Raw genomic sequence first — 20,467 nt, 5'->3', positions numbered from 1 at the left:
TTAAGTCTGAGTAAATGTGAAATTTATAAAAAATCATGAAGAATTTTTTTCATGATTTTTATCAAAGTATTCAGTATTCAGTTTTTACAAAACCATTTTCTCCGCGTTTTTTTTTTTTTTTTTTTTTTTTTTAACAAAAATATTTATGTTATTAATGGTGATATAATGAAAGCATTGTTCAATTCTGATAACATTTGGAGCAATGACCTAATAGAACAGAACTGGAACACATGTTAAATTTTCTTCTAATTCATTACAGCATGTGACTCAGTCGTTATTTTAATTGTTGTGAACTTAAGTGACTCATTTGTTGTACTGAATAACATAATTGGGTGGAAGCCAGGAAGAGATTGTTAATAAACTGATTAAATCATTGTAATCGTTCTAAAGTTGCTGCTGAAATTAACGATGTAGAGAGAAGTGCTTGTTTTAATACAGATTGCTATGAAACAGAAAATGAAATATGTAATAGATAAAAAATTAACTCATAGATATTTTCTCTGTATTTTCTCATTTCTTGTTGGTTGTAATATTTTAACGTATTCACGCTTCTGTTTTTTTTTTTTTATTTCCTTGTACGAAGTAAAAGAAGTATTGTAATCGCGAAAAATTTCGGATATCATATTTCATCAAAAATATCCATTTTGAACGTTCTCGAAAATTCCTGAGATTTTTTTCGTGATGCCTATACGTACATGCTTGCGTACTTACGTATGTATGTATCTCGCATAACTCAAAAACGAGTAGCCTCAGAATGTTAAAAATTTATATATGGGACTGCTATAACATTTAGTAGTGCATCTCCCTTTTTCGTTGCAATCGTCTGCGTCAAATGTATATAAATATATATATATTGCCACTCTGTTACCCGGCTCGGTGAGCTCAGTTTTTTATTCTTACATGTTGTTAAATCGTGCATTTTTTTTTTTTTTTTTTTTGCTTTAAATATGATTGAATTATGTTGTTCTTATGTTAAGATTAAGGTTTTAATGACTTTTGTTAATATGTATGCTATAGTTATAGAATTATTTACAGTCTAAAAGTTTAAGTGGCGCTAGTTCGTAACGAAGCCTCCATTTTTTACATTTGAAAGCTTTGTAGAATAATGAATTAAGTCAGTTTGTGTACCAACGCAGTACATGTTTGCCTAGTCAGAAAAAAAGTAAACTTTCAGTTTTGTGCACCGAAAATTTTGTCTTCCTGCTAGTTGGCCGCATTGCTTATTTTCGCGTAGAAACAGTAATTTTAATTGTAAAAATTGTTTTTTTTTTTTTAACGATTTTTAACTACATTTGGCATTTTACATTTTTCTGTATTTTACTTATTTATTTTTAATTTTTGACGAAGATGTTTGAGTTTTAATATATTTTTGCCTTCCCGCGAAATGAGAACTGAGTTGATTGCATTAGGAACACGTCTTAAATGAAATTCGAGGAAATAAGTTTAAACGAAGTGCAGCCAAAAATGTGTATAATTTGCTAGGGCGTACAAGAAAGTCTGTAGATATTTTCACTTGCATTATTTTGTAACTTGTTGTAGTGTTTTCACTTGTATTGCTATTTCGAAATCTGCTTGTTGTAAGAGATTTCTTTAAAGTTTTTCTAAATATTAAAAAAAAAAAAAAAATTACTCAACTTTTACTAAAATTGAACACTCATGATAAGACATATATTCAAATGTTTCGTTTAGATCTTTTCCATATCATGATTTTTTAACGTTTTTATTTTAAGTGAAACTACATCATAAGAAGTATTGTCTGCAGTTTGAAACTTTTCACTCTTTTTATCAAGATATATTAGAAATTTCAAATATTCTCTCTTTCTTCTTACTAATCCTTCTGATATGAATCAGATCAGATCCATAAGTTCATTCGCCTTCATAACTTCCAATACGAAAGTACGTCTTTTCAGTAGATCTTCACGCACCAAGGCAACACAACTAAGCAGATGCTGCTCAGTAGCTTCATGGTTTTTACATTTGGCTCAAGTTCTAAGCTTTTTAGTACCACAGGAAGATCTGTGGGTCCTTAAATGTCCTGAAGTCAACCGAGCCAGAGCCGTTTAGTCCTTCCTGTCACCCTTGAAACCAACAGCAGTACCAGGACCTGTATTACGATACCATGACTGTGTCGGTAGCTGTCCCCAAGAATTGGACAGAGTAAGGCTCGGCAGGGACCGTACTGGTACTGCCTTATCTACCCTTGCTCTGTGTGGTCGTTACATGGAGATTGATCCAAGGGCGGGGCGGTATTAATCCTGTTTGGCACCCTCGAGTTTGCATTAGGTCAGGAGCCGTCTCGCTCCAACAGCGTTGTCCCCAAGAATTGTTAATTAAAGCTTTTCTTCTCGAGTATATTTCAAGGAAAGTCAAAGGTTGAGTGTAAACCTGAGGCATGGAAGTATTCTCCTTTGCTAACCTGTCAGCTATATCATTTTATTTTAGATTTACATGGGATGGAATCCATTGTAGATGGAGAACAGAAGAATGAGACAAGGTCTTGAGTTTTTCAATAACTTTAATTCCTCTCAGGTTTCTAATATTTCTCCAATTATCTAGGTAACACTTCGGCTGTCCATAAGGATCCAGGTTTCCCCGGATAAACGTCGCTCTAAACACATGCCAAAGGCATATCAATAATAATCAATTCAGAGCTGAAAACGGAACAGAAATCGGTATTTCTACGCTTGGGAGATATATCTTGCAGGGCAAAGTTAACAAAAGCCGCGCTACCGGTATGTCCAGGTTCATTCTTGCTGCCATCTGTATATATCAGAACTGCCTCAACGGATATTCTATTAATTACTTCCAGAACAGCCTGTCTTATGTTAGTCAATTACTCAATCTGAAAAAACACACCAAACAATGATCCATAGGGGATGCGATAGTTTTTAAGGAATTAAATTCAACAGAAGACTGCAATACATCCAATTTCTTAGTATGACTGAGGAGACTATTCTTTTTTAATATTTAATTATTTTGCCAATCATTCAAAAAGATTGCAACACAATGTTGATCACGAAAACTTAAGAGTCTGCTAAAGTATCCCTGATCTTATTTCATTCACTTTCATTTCTAGTGAACGTGATGACGCATTACAAGATAACTATGTCTTCAAGAAATTTAATCTATAGCAGTGGAGCCCAACCTTTGGCCTCTCGCGAGCACATTTTGGCACATTTCCAAAACATCAACATTTTTGTTAAACATATTTCCAGTCTCATGTACATGATACATCTGGAATATTAATTTCGGCAAATGGGTTTGAGATGAATAATAATATTGGTTGAACTTTCTGGAAATCAGAGAAGCGGAGTTCAAAATTATTTTTCAGTGCATTTAGGTTTTCCGAGTATTTCTCTGTTTCAATTACCATGTGGTTATTAATATGGCTTTATAAATTCTGAAAATGGGTATTTTTTTTCTTTCATCTGATTTATCCACAAATTTAACTTTATCTGAAAAGTCCCAGTCAATTCAAAAAGGTTTTTTTTCTTGTCCTTGGAGATCTTCGTTCAGTTTGTTCAGTTTATCTGCTATATCCGTGAAAAAATACAGATCAGATAACCAATTATTATCGTTCAATCTTTATAACTTCCGTTTCCGGATTCCAAAAACTGCTTTATTGGCGAAAGAAGTTCTACAAATCGTTGACCTACTTTTCCCCTGCTGAGCTATCCAACATCGGAATGAAGCAGTAAGATTCCATGTTCGCTATCAAGTTCATCAATCAGCAATCAATTATTTAATAACGTCTTGCAATATATCTCTTATGACTATAAATGCTTATTATATTTTAACAATTAAGAAATATAAATGAATGATTATTTAAAAAATATTTTGTGTTCATAGTACCCAATCGGGCTGGCGAGCACATACAAAACGATTGGCGAGCACAAGGTTGGGCACCGCCGCTCCACAGCATTTCAACGGGAATAAAAAGATCCACAAATATTGTAAAAGTCATTCATATAAAGTATTCATCTATCTTTGATGTTATGAAACAACGAATATTGAATAGAGTGTTTGAAATAGTTTTAAAATCAGGGCACTGGATGTTATCCTGTAGAAATTTGAGCAAAATGTTTAAGTGCTGCAAAACCTGCACCTGAATGATAAGAAAGGTTTGCAGTGTACGTTAATCTTGGAAATATCAGACGAGTTATAGAGTCAATTTAAAGCAGGACGCGTGAAAAATGAGCAATGCCCTCTCCGGGACCAAACCTTGACCTTTCGAATACACTTGGAGTGTGCTACCGTTATACTACACCAAAGGCATGCTTGAAGGGAGGGAGAAAATACCTTATGGAGCATATGGATATAACGGCTGAGTTGTTAAAAGGATATTATTCGTAAACAACAATAACCCCACCACCATAAAAAATCTGAAAGATTTGCACCAGAAACGTCGCATCAGGAAAACATCGCACCAGAAACGTCGCACAAGGAAAACGTCGCACTAGAAATTTTTAAACTTCGCACAAGAACATTTATGCTTTCTATCACCTCGCAATTTACCAATCTGCTCTTAGACTCATTCCTGCTAACACAACTTCATTTGTCTTTATTATTAAACATCGCTTTCTTCAGACTTACACTACAATATTTAAATCAACAAAGAAAAATCATAAAATTTTCAAGAAATATATTTTTAGAATTTCCTTATAATTTTCAGTGTTGCCATAGAGTTTTCTATTTTTTTAGTCTTTTTTCAATTCATCATATCAGTGTTCAGTTTTCTTAACAAGATTATCTCCGCAACTTTTTTTTTTGGCTTTTGAACTTTCTTATTAAACATCACTTTCTTCATACTTACGCAGCATGAAATTCAACAGCAAAATCACAAATTTTTTAAACGCAGCATATTTTTAGAATTCCCGACAGTGCTAAAGTGTTGCCATGAATTTTTCAGTCTTTTTTCTCAGTTTATCATATCGATATTTAATTTTCTTAGTAAGATGATTTACACAACATTTTTTCCTTTGAATTATTACCTTTCGGTTTTTATATTTATTTATTATTAGCACTTCGCACTTACGCCATTTAAAATTTAACAGCAAAATCACAAAATATTGTTGTAAATGCAAAACTGTATACCACAGTTTTGCATATAGTTGTATACAATGTAACATGAATAACTTGTATAACTTGTATAATGAAACATGAAGTGCCTCGAAAAGCGAAGCTTCACCAGAAAAATAAGTTTACATGGGCACGTCATTTAAAACTGAAGTAAATGGTAGTCTTGCAAAATTGGCGAGATAGCAAGCACCAGGCTGGTAATGGTTTTGCCAAATTTGGCAAGAATTCACTAAAAGCCGCCAAACTTGGAGAAATTTTGATGGCATTTGTATCAGGTCCCTATATAACAGTAATTGGTCGAATATCCCTTCCAGCAATTGTATATCCTTTCCTTTCTGTATATCCCTTCCAGCATTTGCAAGAAATGGAAGGCACTGGAAATTTCTCGGAGACTGAGAGAACTGTTTGAAACCAGAAAGAGCATTCGCTATCAGTTTTGAGTTCAAAATGGACTTCTGTGAGTTGAGAGATCTCCGAGCGAGTTCATATGTACTTTGCTCTGCGTTGTGTTTAACGTTCTTAGTAGTTTGAAGTGTAACTCCTGATTGTGTTCTGTCATATAGAGAACAGCTGTACGAATACTTTTCCAGAGCAGTAAAGTGTTTTGGGTTAGGATAAAATAAATAATATCAAGCTATCATCGGTTCCGTGTGCATTCAATCTATTACGAACCCGCACCGGAACAATATTTTGCGTCAGAAGCGGTATTGAATGCCGGAGACAAGAGCGATGGAGCAGCAACTAAGACAGCTGCTGATAGCCTTTGTTGCATTCCAAGAAAAATGAAGGGACCACCAACTCCATTGAAGAGGAGAGGAAAGCAGTTCAAAAAAAGATGGGAAGGGCCGTCAGTTTCCGTGACGTCAGTTCAAGAAAAGATTTAAGCAGGTCGAGAGGAAAGGAAAAGAAAAATTACTGCCATAATGGAAAGCAAATTCTAGGCTGTGGAATATAGAATAGACACGGCTCAAAGTAAAGTTGGAGAAATTGAAGAAAGAGTTTCTGCTGGCGAACAGCGAATTGAAGGAAGAGTTTCTGATGTCGAACAACAAAATGGAAAAACAGTTTCTGCAGTTGAACAACAAATCGAGGAAACAGTTTTTGCTGTTGAACAACAAATCGATGGTTGAGTTTCAGCTGTTGTCGCCAAGAAAGTTAGCAACATAAAGAAATCCAAAGCTGCAGCTGGACACAATTCTGACTCCTTTAAATTCGTATTTACGTCTTTCCGACCCTCTCATCATTTATGATGAAAAGACATCCTGGCGAGTGTATAAGATTCAGTCCCTATAGTGGCAAACGCAAATGGATGGGAATCTGAAACTAAGACCTGCCATATCGCCGCTTCTCTGAAAACAAACGCAGCGGATATCCTTCAAACTCTGCCCGAAAACCAGAAGCTAGATTGCGAAGCTCTATTTGGCGAGTAGTATTTAAAAGACTACAGCAGGTTTCTGTTGAAATCTCGCCAACTGAAGCAAAGAAAAAAAAAAAAAGGAAATTATTTTGTATTAAATTTTCCGGCCACAGCTTATTATTTGAAATGAGAAATATCGTCTGCTACTTTTAAATTTATTCTTCTTTCAAAATGTCGCATGTGAACACGCTGTCAGTTGAGGGTATGTTATTGTGCTTTTCGAAAAGAAATATTGCTATTCCATTATTCAAAAACGTTGTAAAATGCATAGAATTAAAATGCAAGTGTAAAATGAGCAACATTATTAATCGGAAAGGAAAAAACAGTCAGTAATTATACTTCTTTATGAGAAGAAGATTACAAATGAATACCCAGAAAAGTACGTAACGTCTCTAATATTTTTTAAGTCAAATCTTTGGTAACAAGAGAAAGTTCACTGACGCAGAAATAAATTGCAAAACTTTTAAATACATCTGTATAGCAACAACAAATAAAGTTAAAAAAAATAATTAAAACTTAAAACAGCTAAAAACGCAATGTTCACCAGCGTTTGATGAGGCATATGGTTCAGCACAATACACCGCGAAGATAACATCCGTCCTAGTTCGTGCCGTACGGAAATGAACGTCATTTCTGCGGAAATCAGTTACATTGGCATACAAGGCCTGTTGTTCAGTACATATTGTTGCGTTATTTTCTGACACCAGTTGTTGCGTTATTTTCTTCCTTCACGTTCTTACGGGGCTTGTGTGGATTTGGAGTGAATAACGACGACACTTGATGAAGTATCGAAACACACTTTATTTAGCTAATAGCTCCAAAGTCACGTTTTACAGTCGTCGAAGATCTACTATAAACTCGCTGGAACAATCAGCGACACAGTCTTCAGGTTATCAAGCTATAACGGTGGAGAAAGCTTCACTGCAAAGCACCAGGACTCTGCTCAGTCGTTCTCGGAACTCCACTCTACAACGGAACTCTCGTAACGTTACTACTCTCGAGACTCTCCACTCTACAACTCGCGATGCACTCGACACACAGAGCACAGCTCCCGACTTTTCGGTTTAGTCGTTCCCGGAGCTTAACACCTTCTCTCGACGATGCACTAACCGCGATACACTAAGAGACTCTTCGATGCACTCGACGACCCACTCGGCACTTGCTGTCCGGCTGCCAACTCGATCGACTCCGCACGGACTAACTCGAGACTAATTATCTCGCACTCTAGGCGGGGCACTGTCTCCCTGACTGCGGACCAGCAGGGTTTATATAGCTTTCGGCTTGTGTTCGAAAACATTCTGGGCTAAATCGGTAAGAATTCGATCCAGGAGGCTCTCCGTTCATCCATGGTATATCGCCAAATGGGTGATTTCTTGCCACATGTGGCAACCCTGCCTTCCTTGCTATTTTATGGCAACCCTGTCTTAAAGTTAACACAAATAAATTTTGTATGAATGCAATTCTTTAAGGAACACTCGAACTAATTATTTTCCATTTTTCATTAGCTATGAAAACTGATTTTTTTAAGAAACATACACCCCACATTTTTGCAAATTAGCCGTTCTAATACTGTAACTGACAAATCATATTTAAAGTTTATATATATAATATTTATCTCAGCCTTTTTGCCCTATTATTTGTAAAACATACTAATGTTATATTAATAACAAAACCTGCTATTGATTAAAAGAGCCGATATGGGGCCATCTTAACAGAGCTTCCATAGTATTCTGAGACCCTTACTATACTAATTTTCTGGAGAATAATGATTAATTTATTAAAAATGTGGGCCACTGGTGTTCTCAGTTCCATAGTGACCATGTTTAAAAGTAGCACTGAGCTGTCACCTGTATGCGGGGGCACTATTGTGAAAGATTTTTGTCTTGGCAAACATTGATCGAGCCGCATTTTTATGGCTTGGCACGTTATGCAGCAGCCCCAAATGATAGTCATGTTGGGGCTAGTCTTTTCAGGACGATCTAGGCCGAAACCTTCAATAGACATTTGCTTAAGCACCTGCTTATTTACCTAATGTTAAAACTACTTTCTACAAAGTGTGCATCTAGATATTGGCTAAATAAATGTATTGTGTCGTCACAGGTGCAGTCACTTTTAAACACGGCTTTCTTGTGAGCCAGAAGTTGTCCATCACAACTCTATACTCTTCCAATGCAAAATACTTTTGCGTACTAATATATAGAGTTGTTGGAATTTGTTTAGAATGAAAGCTCTTAATGTCATCCAAGTGATTAGTTTCATTTCATAATAATGATGAAAATCCTTCGAATCAAAAGTATTCATTAGTATTTTAACATAAGAGGGGGAACATTTTTTAATATTAAATTTTAATAAAGATATAATATTACTTATTTATTTAAATAATTAAAATTTATTGCTTCCTTATGCATGAAAGAAACTTTTATTCTGTCTGATCAGTATACGTAATTTAGTTTTGATGAATCAAAATTATTAAAAATTTCTTTATGTAAGCTAAATTGTAATGTTGAATTATAAACTACAAGTATTGTCACTTGATGGCGCCACTATTTCGACATCGAATTTTGTTACGGCGTTCCGTTACATGGCGTGGTAACACACATTGCTAAATTTAACCCAAAATTTCGATTTGATTTTAAATGTAGTTGCTTAGCTTCTTCCTATATGCGAAACTTTTATCAATTTCTATTCTTAAAAAGTGTAGTTATATTGCGAATTGTAGAAATTTAGAAAGCAGCAGTCGTTCTTTAATTAAAGAGGAGTTCCGGGTTCCCGCCATCCGGTGACGTCATAGACCATTATGAAAACGAAGCATGAGTTTGTGTGCAAAATACAGGAACCCATGTGCCATTATTATGGTGAATAATTTTATGAATGATCAGTACATCTCAGAGAGTACGAATGGGCGGACGACTGCTGAAAGTTAGAAAAGAGGGTCTTGTAAGTGCTATCGAATTTTATTGACAGAAAAATATCTTTCGTATTATTCCTTTCGATCATCGAAGAGAATGCTATGTAGCGGTTCTAGGCTTAAATGAACATTGTATATAAAATATCATTTTATTTTATATTATGATTAGTACAGAAAATGGAATAGAGTATAGATTTTCACTTAAAAATTTGTAAATTTTAGACATTAAACCAGTTTTATGTTTTCTATAAAGGTTTTTTTACAAAGCTTATTTTAAAGAGCGAGTTATCTCGACCAGCTGATTTTATCAGAAAACTGATCTCAGTGACAGAACTAAATCGATGCATTTTTATCCTATTCATAAAAAGAGTCCCTTTTTTATGATTTGTCAGTGCTTTGAGGATTAGAGTTATATTTATTAGTATGATTAATGCAAGTCCAGTTGTAAACAAAGTTATTTCTATTATAGAAAGCGTGTTTAATGAAGGCTTCCGTACACTTCAAATATATTTTTCATTTTGTATTTATTTAAAATGTAATCATTTAATTGTAAAATGGTGAATAATGAATGTTTGGCAACCTGTGTTTTATTTATTATAAAAAATGTAATCTACGCGTAAATTAGAGTATTTTACTGCTTTTGTTTGTTTATGAAATTAGCTCTTTTTCATGTACTACTGAAAATATTTTTGGATAAAACTGGTACTTTAAATGAATATTTTAGAGCTGAACGTTCTATGTATATATAGTGATAGTATACTGTACACTATATTCTATCACTATATACATAGTATATACTATGTATAACTATATATATTCTTTGGATACCCGTTTACTACTCATCGTATATGTTCCGTTTTTACTGCTCATCATAAAAGTCGCCAAAAGTAGCCAAATCCCGTGTGCACCGGATACTAGGATTAAACCGAGCTTTCATTTTCGGCGGAGTTTAATTTTTTTAATTTGAGAAATTTTAATCCATATTTTTGCTTCCTTGTTAAATTATTTAGAAGTTGTCAGAATGCTATTATAGATGGTACATCTTTGAACAGTTGTATTAGATGGGTTTGTAATGATAATCATATGTAAAGGTTTGAATGATTTTTGATTTTGAAAAAACTATTAAAAGATCAAGAAGTTTATTAATGTTTTATGTGTTTGCATATTTTGTTTAATTGGGTTAAATTCATACAAGACCTTTTTTTTAAAACTCTCTTGAACTCTAGAAGTTTATGCTTTAAAAATATATTCCTTGAAGCAGCAGTTTTAAAAACTATGTAATATCTGATATAAAATTTAAAGGTCAGCGTTGTGGATAGTAATTTAGAAAGTACTAAATGTGCAGTTATTATTTCTGTGTAAATATGAAGGGGGTCATTAAATATAGGTATCTCCATTTCTTTTAGAAGTGTAGTTTGGGTATCTACAAAAGAAGAGGTTTTATACATCACGTTAAACGTATATTGTGTCGAAAATGCAAATAATTTTTATTCAATATAATTCTCTGTTAATTGTTCACTTATTATAGTGCTTTAATATTATTATCATATTCTATGTTAATTACCAACTTTTATGCATTGTGTGTAAAATGTATATGCTTTTAATGGTGTATTTATATATTATTTCAGAAAAAGTCTAATTTTCGTCAGAATACATGTGTTAAAATAATGCTACATAAATATCTAATATTTATTCTAAGTCGCACTTTTGAGATGTGGAAAACACAAGTTAAATTTTGACTATCGGTCCAGTAGAACGGGAGATATAGTAGTCTAATTTTTTTTTTTTGCTAGGTGTATGTAGCCTTTTTTAATTATATTTTTTATGACTTTTTGATGGGGATGTAGATAATAAGAAATTTTATGTAAAAATGAGTTAAAATTTCAATAAATAAAATTTATTAAAGAAAAATTCAACTACAGATTTTGAATTTAATTTTGAATTTAAATTTATTGTTATTCTGATTCTCGAAATAAGATTATTGTAACACAAATGCAGTTTACAATAATATAACTCTTTCCGAAACTTTGCAGTTCTTTTTTAAAGAACCTTTGCCTTTTCTGACTTTATTTGCACTCTGTATCTTTTTTTTTTTTTTTTTTTTAGTGAAATTGCAAAATTTAATTAATTTGCTTTGCAATGGGATAAAGCAAGAAAATGTTTTTTGGTGATGATTACAAAGAAATAATGAGAGGAATTTTTCAAAAAGATGGGGGGGGGGGAATCTTCTTCATACATGAAGGTAGTTGTGGTAATGTTTTATTTGCTTTATGCATGATTTTTATTGTTTATTGCTTGGATGTGTAATAAAATGTCTGCAAAAAGGCCTCATAACTGTAATACTTGGAATTTCACTACAAGAACTTAGAACAGTAATGTTTAGAATTTTATTATAAAAATTTTGATGCATTATTTATTTTAATGATTTTTTTTTTTTTTTTTTTTTTTTTGTGTGTGTGTGTGTGTGTGTTGTTATAAAAGCTGCCCTTCTTTCAGATTGATTATTTTAATTTATTCAGCGCTGTCATGCAGGATTCAACTTTTTTTTAAACTAAGTTTAAAATATTTGTTCTTAGTGTGATGCGTATTATTGATTTATTAGTTAGCTGGCAGTGTAGCTTTTTGTGGAAGTTTTTCAGTAGTTTTGTGGTCGGTCAACTAAGTAAACGATAAATATTTTATATGAAAGTGTGAGTATGAATCACATTTAAGAGGGAATCACATAATAGTTGATTACTGATGTAAATAAATATATTGGTAAATTAAGTTGTTCATTGGATATGAGAAATGTTAACATTTAAAAATGGGACAAATTGTAAATTTTCCATAAGACGAATCGAATATTGAATGTGTTGAGTGCTTTGGCTTGCTTAAACAAAAATAATAAAGGGAATTCTTTTTAATTAAAAGCTTTTACTATTATACCAATTATTTTATCATGTGTAGATTATGTTATTTTATATTTAAAATAATTATGATAAAGTGAATTTCTTTCTACTACAGTTTATTGGGTTTTTTGGCAGAAAAATGAAACTAGCCTATTGGTCTGTTTAATAAGTCCAATTTATATATTAACATGTAATTGTAGTTAGCATTTATTGTGCTGGATAGTCAGTAATGAATGTTACAAGTATTATACTCTGAGAATTCAGTTGAGAATATTAATTTTCATAGTTAATATTTTTATTTATTCTGTTTTTGTTACTTATGTAAATTGCCTGTAATTTTACCTCATTTTCTGAATTTACTAAGTGTGACAAATTTATTATTTATTACTCTTCTGAAATGACATCTTTTTTTTTAAATAATAAGACTGTCATTAACCCTTTGGCATACAAATAAAATATGCTTCCAAAGAATACCATTTAATTTGGACACTCATGTGCAAGCTTAGAAACAGAACATTTTATTTTCAAATTTACTTTGCTATATAACAATAATAATATGCTGCACGGCATTTCCCAAAGACAGTTCTTGACGTCTTGAAGTTGTCAAAGTCTACAGTGGCACATGAAATCAGTGACGTCATTGTTAAGGAGTTAATTTCGTAATATGAAAGTGCAAATTGTTGTGGTAAAAATATATTTCAGGGTGCTCCTTAGCGGAAATTGACGATTGGCCAGCAAGGCACAATTTCAAGATGGCATATCTCAAACCAAAATAACAAGCTAAAGAATTGCACAAACTCGGTGTCCATGTATGCATCAATCTTTTTTTTATTGCAAAAACATCAGATAATTGCACACTCCCTTGACTTTATCCATGTACACATCGATTTATTTTCACTTGAAAAAAATCAGGACAATGAGGATGCCATATAATGTTAAAACAAAGTTACTCATCATCAGAATTGAACAAAATTTGCAGCTAATCGAAGCTCAGTAAACTGCATTTTAAATCACACAGTGAAGTAACATAAAAAAGGAAATATATGTTATTGCATATACTCACTACAAAAAGGGAAATATCGACTTATCGTATTTAGAAATTTCTGTGTTATGTATGTTTCTCACATTTTTAATTTTGTTAATTTGGTGCTATAGTATGTAATTTTCAGTGTACCTTTTTTTTTAAAAAAATAGTTACTGTTTTTTATATGTTATGTTAGCAAAATATTAATTGCCAACGATTGGTGACTTTGTGGGACGTTTAGGTGGATAATGTGGCAGTACCAAAACTTGTAACTAAAATTATTTCTGCTACTCTAATTTGCTATGGTTCTTTTCTTTGCTTCTTTTAACTGTAGCCCACATAGGGAGCATTTCAGACCCTGCATTACAGTGTGATTCTGAATTGTCTTTATGAGCCCACTACACCTCCTTCAAGTGTGTTGCACTGGTAGTAAATCCTTCTGTAGTTTAACAGCTGCTCTAGCGTGCAACTTTAGTTGTTTCAAATAGAGGCATATTGTTATCCGAACCAGAATTATAAAAATGGCCTGAATTATATTTTTTTAAACTATTTTTTCTCTCAGAAAGAAAAAACAAATAAATTTTCTTTTGCAAAATAATTATTTTATGCCGCTTCTAAAATTTCATAAAAATTTAAAGTGCACTTTTTAATATTGACAAATAACTAAGATTATTTTCAGAATCAGTGATAGGAACAAACTGTATAATTGTGTTAAAAAATATCTGTAGCAAAATATATTTTCTTTTTATTTAACAACCTGTAAATTAATTTATGATTAATGTTTGTCTTCTGTAAAAAAATCATTTTTAGTTAAAGTTTTAAAAAACTGAAAAAATGAATAGTGTATTTTATAACAAATTCATTACATTTTAATGTTTTTTTATATTGTATCACAAAAATTTGCATGTAATGGAAATATCTAGTTCTAACAAAAGTTTTCCGCCAAAAAATATTCTTAATAAAGTTAGAAAAAAATGCGTAAAAGCAATGACTTTAGTGCGGGTAATAATCACCACCCAAATCTATGATTTTCTGCCAAGGTTTTGGTAGTTTTTCAAAGCCTTCGACGTAGAAACTTGGTGGCCGTGAGTCCAAAAATAGATCAACCCCATTTTGGATGTCCTGTGCAGAATGGGAGATAGCTCCAGCAACATGTAGCTGCAAATGTGAAAAAAGGTAGAAGTCGGAAGAGGCTATCTCGGAGCTGTATGATAGGTGTGGCAAAAGTTCCCATTTGAGTCCATACAGAGATCCAGCCGGTGAATGCAGACACATATGGTCTTGCATTAACTTGATGAAACATTACTTTTTTGCGCCGGAACTGAGTTCGATGTTTTTCCTTGATAGCAGCGTCAACACGGACTAGCATCTCTCTGTACACCTTATTGTCAAGGGTTTTACCATTTTCCAGATGCTGTTTGTGGATAAAACCACAACAGTTCTGCCAAATACAAATCATGATCTTTTTGTTAATTTGTTTGTTTGCACTTTATGACGCTAGTGACGAGCTCACCTTGTGCAGACCAACTTGTTGAAGTAAATCCACTTTTCATTACAAGTGACGAACTGGTTCAGAATTTTGTCCCTGCATTGATATTCAAGCAGATTAGTGCGGGCTCGAACACATCTGTCCTTATCTGCTTGAGTCAGCTCATGCCGCACCCAGCAACTGAACTTGTACATCAAGTTAATGGGATGCACAGCACAAGTAACGGTCATGGCACTTAACGTCTAACTCCTCAGCAAGCTCTCGAGTGGTTGCATACTGATCTTCTTCCACATGTTTTTGCAGGCGGGCCTCATCATTATCAGTAGGCCGGCCAGAGTGCTCTGCGTCTTGAATATCATAGTCCTTGTTTCTGAACTTTCGGTTCTAAACATTCACAGTGTGATATGATACAACATTAGAACCTAAAGCTGTACACATGATTTGGTGAAATTTTGTACTGACTTTTTGCAACATATCTGGAAGTAAATGATGGTTCTAATCTAATAGCATGATAGTTTCATTTCATATATCGTGTACTTAATGATATTTTTTTACAAATTTCGCAGTACTATGTCCTAAAGCAAGTCTCTTTCTTTCAAATACCAAAAATCATTTGAGAAAATATGATTAAATGTGCTAATGTGAACTGTTTGAGCAGATGATATGTGCAGTGGTGGGAAACTTTTTTTAAAATTTGATAATTTAATCTTCATACATTTTTAGCCTTTCCTTAATTATAACAACTGTCATTGCTTTCTTCATTATTTTAAAATTTACTGGATTTTTCAAAGCCATAAATGCAAAATTTCTAACCATTTCATTTGGCCATATATGATTTAATTTTGACCATATATTATAAACTGGAAATGGTACTTTATTTGGAACTATTAACAGATTTTGATGTAAAAATACAAGATCACAATAATAAGAGTTTATTTAAAATAATGCTACATACTTGAAGGCTATTCTAGACATGATATTTATTGGTTACAGACATAAACACTGCAGATCAAATCATTGCAGACAAAAACAACATAAGATGAAAATGTCATTATACAAGACATTTTGGGGCAAAACTTTGCAGTTCAAAAACATGGTGGTGTGGAACAAACCATTGACTATCCAGAAAGCTTGGGAAGTGTCAAATTCAGGATAGTTGAGCATATAAAAAAAATCTGATGTGTACACAACAACTTCTTTGTACAGAATATTAAATTATACGCATTTTTTCTTGCATTTCATTTAAACTTATTGGATTGAATTAAATCTACTTTGTCAATAGCACATAAACCACAATAGAATAAATGCACTCTTTAAAATTCACTATATTTGTTTACCATAGTGACACTGGTGCTAGGTTCACTTAACAGTATTTCGTTCATATTATAACTCATAATGCACAAAATTTATATCGTTGAAGAATTATCTAATCGTTGCCACATGAACGATTATATACTGTAATAAATCTGATTACTGATCAAATACTGTAATAAATCTAGAATGATGCATAAAAGAAATTAAGCAAACAAAACAAAAAAGAAACAGTTTTTCACAGACGATTTAGTATTTCTCATTCAATTAATTCAGTTCTCACATCGCGACAAGGCAAAAAAATACATAAAACCTCAAAATATCTATATTAAAAATTCCGAAGTAAATTTTAAACACTTGTTTCCTCGAAAAAATTCCAGAAAGGATTAAGCATGATTTAATTCGCAATGATAAATAAAGGTGTTATCTTTGTTGTTGTAAAGCTTAGTCTCTCTAGATTGGCAACAAATCTACTATTCTGCTGTTTCAAATGTAAACAAATATGTCCGCCATGTTATTTAAAAATTAAGGTTAATCACACTTAAACAGCTTTTTAAATTTTTGATAATTATACAAATATTGCTTACAGATGTACTAAAGGCATAAAAACTTTAACCAGAAGATAAGAACAACATAATTCAATCATTTTTAACCCGGTAGCACTCGCGCGGGGTGACTGAGTCACCCCAGCCTCATAAAACCTTTCATTCTGGAATTTCTATTTATCCGCTATGAATCAGCCCTTCAGTAGCTAACTTTTAAACGGTTTTCTTTCAATAGCACCTGCCAGCAGCAGGTGTTTTTCTTTTGTTGGGGAGGAGCAATCATTTCTTGGAACGCTACATGCAACTGGGGTAACCTGGGAACCCCCGTGACCAGATTTGTTCTGAAATTTCTCACTTTAGCTTCTTGCTTGCATAGATTGTGCATGTGTGCTATACTGTAGTCGTTCGAAAATGGCTCTCAAACGAAAAATGACAGATTATGAAAAAGAAATGGAACACTTGAGAATGTTATTGGATACTGTGGAAACTTCCGGTGAAGAAATGGATACTGCTAGTGAAAATGAAGTAGATCAAGAAATTTATAGCAGTCATGACAGCGACAGTGAGTTTGAAGCTGAAAATAAAACGCTTGAATCTAATGAAAAAAGTGACAGTTATATAGGAAAAAATAAAACAGTTTGGAAGAAAAGTAAACCGAATCAGAAGGTAAGAACCAGTTCCTGTAATATTATAACCCACTTACCAGGTCTGAAATCAGTTGCAATAAGTATTATGGAACCAATTGAAAGTTGGGAACTTTTTATGGATTTCAATATTATAAAAAATATTGTGGACTGCACCAATATTTTTATTGATAAAATATCCGAAAATTTTCAACGGAGTCGAGATGCTAGGCATACAGATGAAGTGGAGATGAGAGCACTGTTTGGTCTTTTATATTTATGCGGATTGCATAAATCTTCTCATGCTAATGCAAAAGACTTGTGGGACGCTGATGGCACCGGAATTGAATTATTCCGAAAGACAATGTCTTACAAACGATTCACTTTTCTTCTAAGGTGCTTGAGATTAGACAATGTAAACGATCGCGAAGCTCGAAGACAGTTGGATAAGCTGGCAGCTGTGAGAGATTTCTTCAGCGATTTCAATAAAAAATGTCAAGAAATATATTCAGTTAGTGAATATGTTACAATAGATGAAAAGTTGGAGAAATTTCGTGGCCGATGTGCTTTTCGCCAGTATATGCCGAAAAAGCCGGCAAAATATGGAATTAAATTATTTGCCGTAGTCGATGCCAGGACATATTATACATATAATATGGAAATTTATGCGGGGAAACAATCGGATGGTCCTTTCAAAGTTGATTATTCGCCATCTGAGATCGTAAAACGACTTTGTGCTCCATTATTTGGATCTGGGAGGAATATAACCATGGATAATTGGTATACAAGTTACCCGCTAGCAAAAGAGCTCCTATCAAAGAAACTCACTGTAGTGGGAACTTTGAAGAAAAATAAAGCTGTAATTCCTGCTGAATTTTTAGAAACAAAGAAAAGAGAAGTATATTCTTCCATGTTTGGATTCCAAAAAGACATGACATTAGTATCATATGTTCCAAAGAAATCGAAATGTGTAGTTCTTCTGTCTACAATGCATCATGATGACACGATAGATGAAAACTCTGAACAAAGTAAGCCAGAAATAATCCATTTCTACAATGGAACGAAAGGAGGAGTAGATACTGTTGATGAAATGTCTACGCTTTATTCAACAGCTAGGAAAACAAACAGGTGGCCTATGGTGATTTTTTACTGTGTTTTGAACGTGGCTGGTATAAACGCGCGAGTGTCACTTATGTCTACTAAAAATCCTCCCTTGCAGTATAAAAGTAGACGAATGTTTTTGAAAACATTGGCATTATCTCTCGTAAACCCACAAATAAAGAGGAGATCAAATATGCAAATGTTACCCAGAGAATTACGAGAGAAAATGAATCAGAATTTCTCAACAGAAAGGAATGCCGTTTCTGAAGAGAACTTGCCAAAGAGAATGAAGCTTGGTAAAGGACGATGTACAATATGTCCTCGAGCTAAGGACAAAAAAACAACAATTTCTTGTATGAAATGCCAAAATTTTACTTGCAAGGATCACTCTAATTATGTTTGTGACAAATGTGTTTAAAATTCAATAAAGGTATGTAACTGATTTTTATTTTGTAATTGAGTAAGTTTTTTCCTATAAACATTAGTAGTAGAAATTAACGTAAATATATTTTCAAATTAATATTCATGCTTTAGAATATACTAAAAAACTGTATTTTATACCTTTTCAATTTATTTGCACTTAAGTTTATATGTGTATATTGAATTAAGCTTAAATTTATCGGTGGGGTTATACAGGTACCCCGCGCGACCAAAATGTGCTCTGTTTAGCGCGCGCCTTCCACCGGGTTAAAGCAAAAAATGCACAATTTACAAACATTTAAGAGTAAATTAACTGAGATCACTGAGCCAGGTAACAGAGTGGATACATATATAAATATATTTATATACGTTTGGTGTGGCTGATTGCAACCAAAATACGAGGTGCACATCTACATGTTATAGCAGTCCTATATACAAAATTTCAACATTCTGAGGCTACTCGTTTTTGAATTATGTGAGATATATACGCACAGACGCCACGAGAAATCCTCTTCAGAATTCATTTTAAAGCAGTTTTATAATTTTTTTGGAGGAAACTTCTTTTACTCTGTTCTTACATATAGATGTTACGCAAAAACATCATTAAATTGCATTCAATAGCGGTGAAAATGGATATTTTCTTTGAAATATGCAGCCTGAAACTTTTCACTATTACAATACTTCCTTTTTACTTCGTACAAAAAAGCAAAAAGGAAACACATTAGAAAAGCCAAATCAGTGGAAAATATTTTCCATTCTAAAATTACAATAACAGATTTTATTTGTTACCTGCTTGAATATAGGGCAACGCCTATAAATATCATAAGGTCTTACAAACCAAGTAGAAGGGCTGCGCCCGATTTGGCACCAACTTTAATTTCAAAAGCCTACATTTGGAATTATATAAGATATCCAGAAAGAAAAAGTTTCTGTCACAAAAGGCGACATATTTCAATTGTTATGAAATCATACCAACCATGAAAGTTGGAGATGTTGCCAACCGTTCCAGTAAATGTTCCAATGAAGAAAACTATTTTGTTAGATAATAAAGAGATACAGATTACGGATATAGCATAAAGACTTAAAATCACCTGTCATAATTTTTCATGTTATTTCACCGTTGTTTATCCATTTTCAGTCTTGTATTGTGACTTTTTTTTTGGTGCCCTAATCCTGCAACTTTGAAAGTACTCCACTTCATGCACTTTCAAATATTAATCATTTAAAAAAATATGAGGAAATAATAGAACTTATATCTTTCTTTACAAAAATTAAACCACCTTATCGAGAATTAATCAGGTTTATATATATAAGCTAAATGAGTGATTTCCATGAATCAATTGATGAACTTACTATTTTCAGTATATCTCTTCAACATCAATTAGATAGTTTTATGCATGGCTGTATTATTGGCAGAATTGAAGAAGGGCAAAAAATAACAGATGTTACTAGGGAGTTAGGCCTTAGTCACACTATTGTTTCAAGGCTTTGGAAATCATTTTAAACTATGGAATGGGTAGCAAAGGTCACGGGGGAGGTCGTGTTTGCAGTACGACACCTGCAGAAGATAGGTGCGTAGTGCTATTGACAAAAAGAACTGACACAGCACAGCTATTGAGGTAGCAGTATTTGCTACTGGCAAGCGAATCTCCCAAACTACTG

General features: G+C 33.1%; 1 protein-coding gene across 1 annotated transcript in view; it reads left to right on the top strand.

The window, feature by feature from the left end:
• Positions 1 to 9,109: 9,109 nt before the first annotated feature.
• The window catches only part of smg (sterile alpha motif domain containing protein 4 smaug), a 180,513-nt gene continuing 169,155 nt past the window's right edge, over positions 9,110 to 20,467 (top strand). The window contains exon 1 of the mRNA XM_035359917.2: positions 9,110 to 9,433. The gene's annotated coding sequence lies outside the window, so the exon portion shown is untranslated. The remainder of the gene's footprint in view (positions 9,434 to 20,467) is intronic.

Source organism: Stegodyphus dumicola, chromosome 12, assembly GCF_044657685.1.
Source record: "Stegodyphus dumicola isolate Sdum_Otavi_A_Nest chromosome 12, ASM4465768v1".
Taxonomy (NCBI): Eukaryota; Metazoa; Arthropoda; class Arachnida; order Araneae; family Eresidae; genus Stegodyphus; species Stegodyphus dumicola.
The sequence above is the reverse complement of the archived record's forward strand: the minus strand, read 5'-3'. Positions and strand labels throughout refer to the sequence as shown.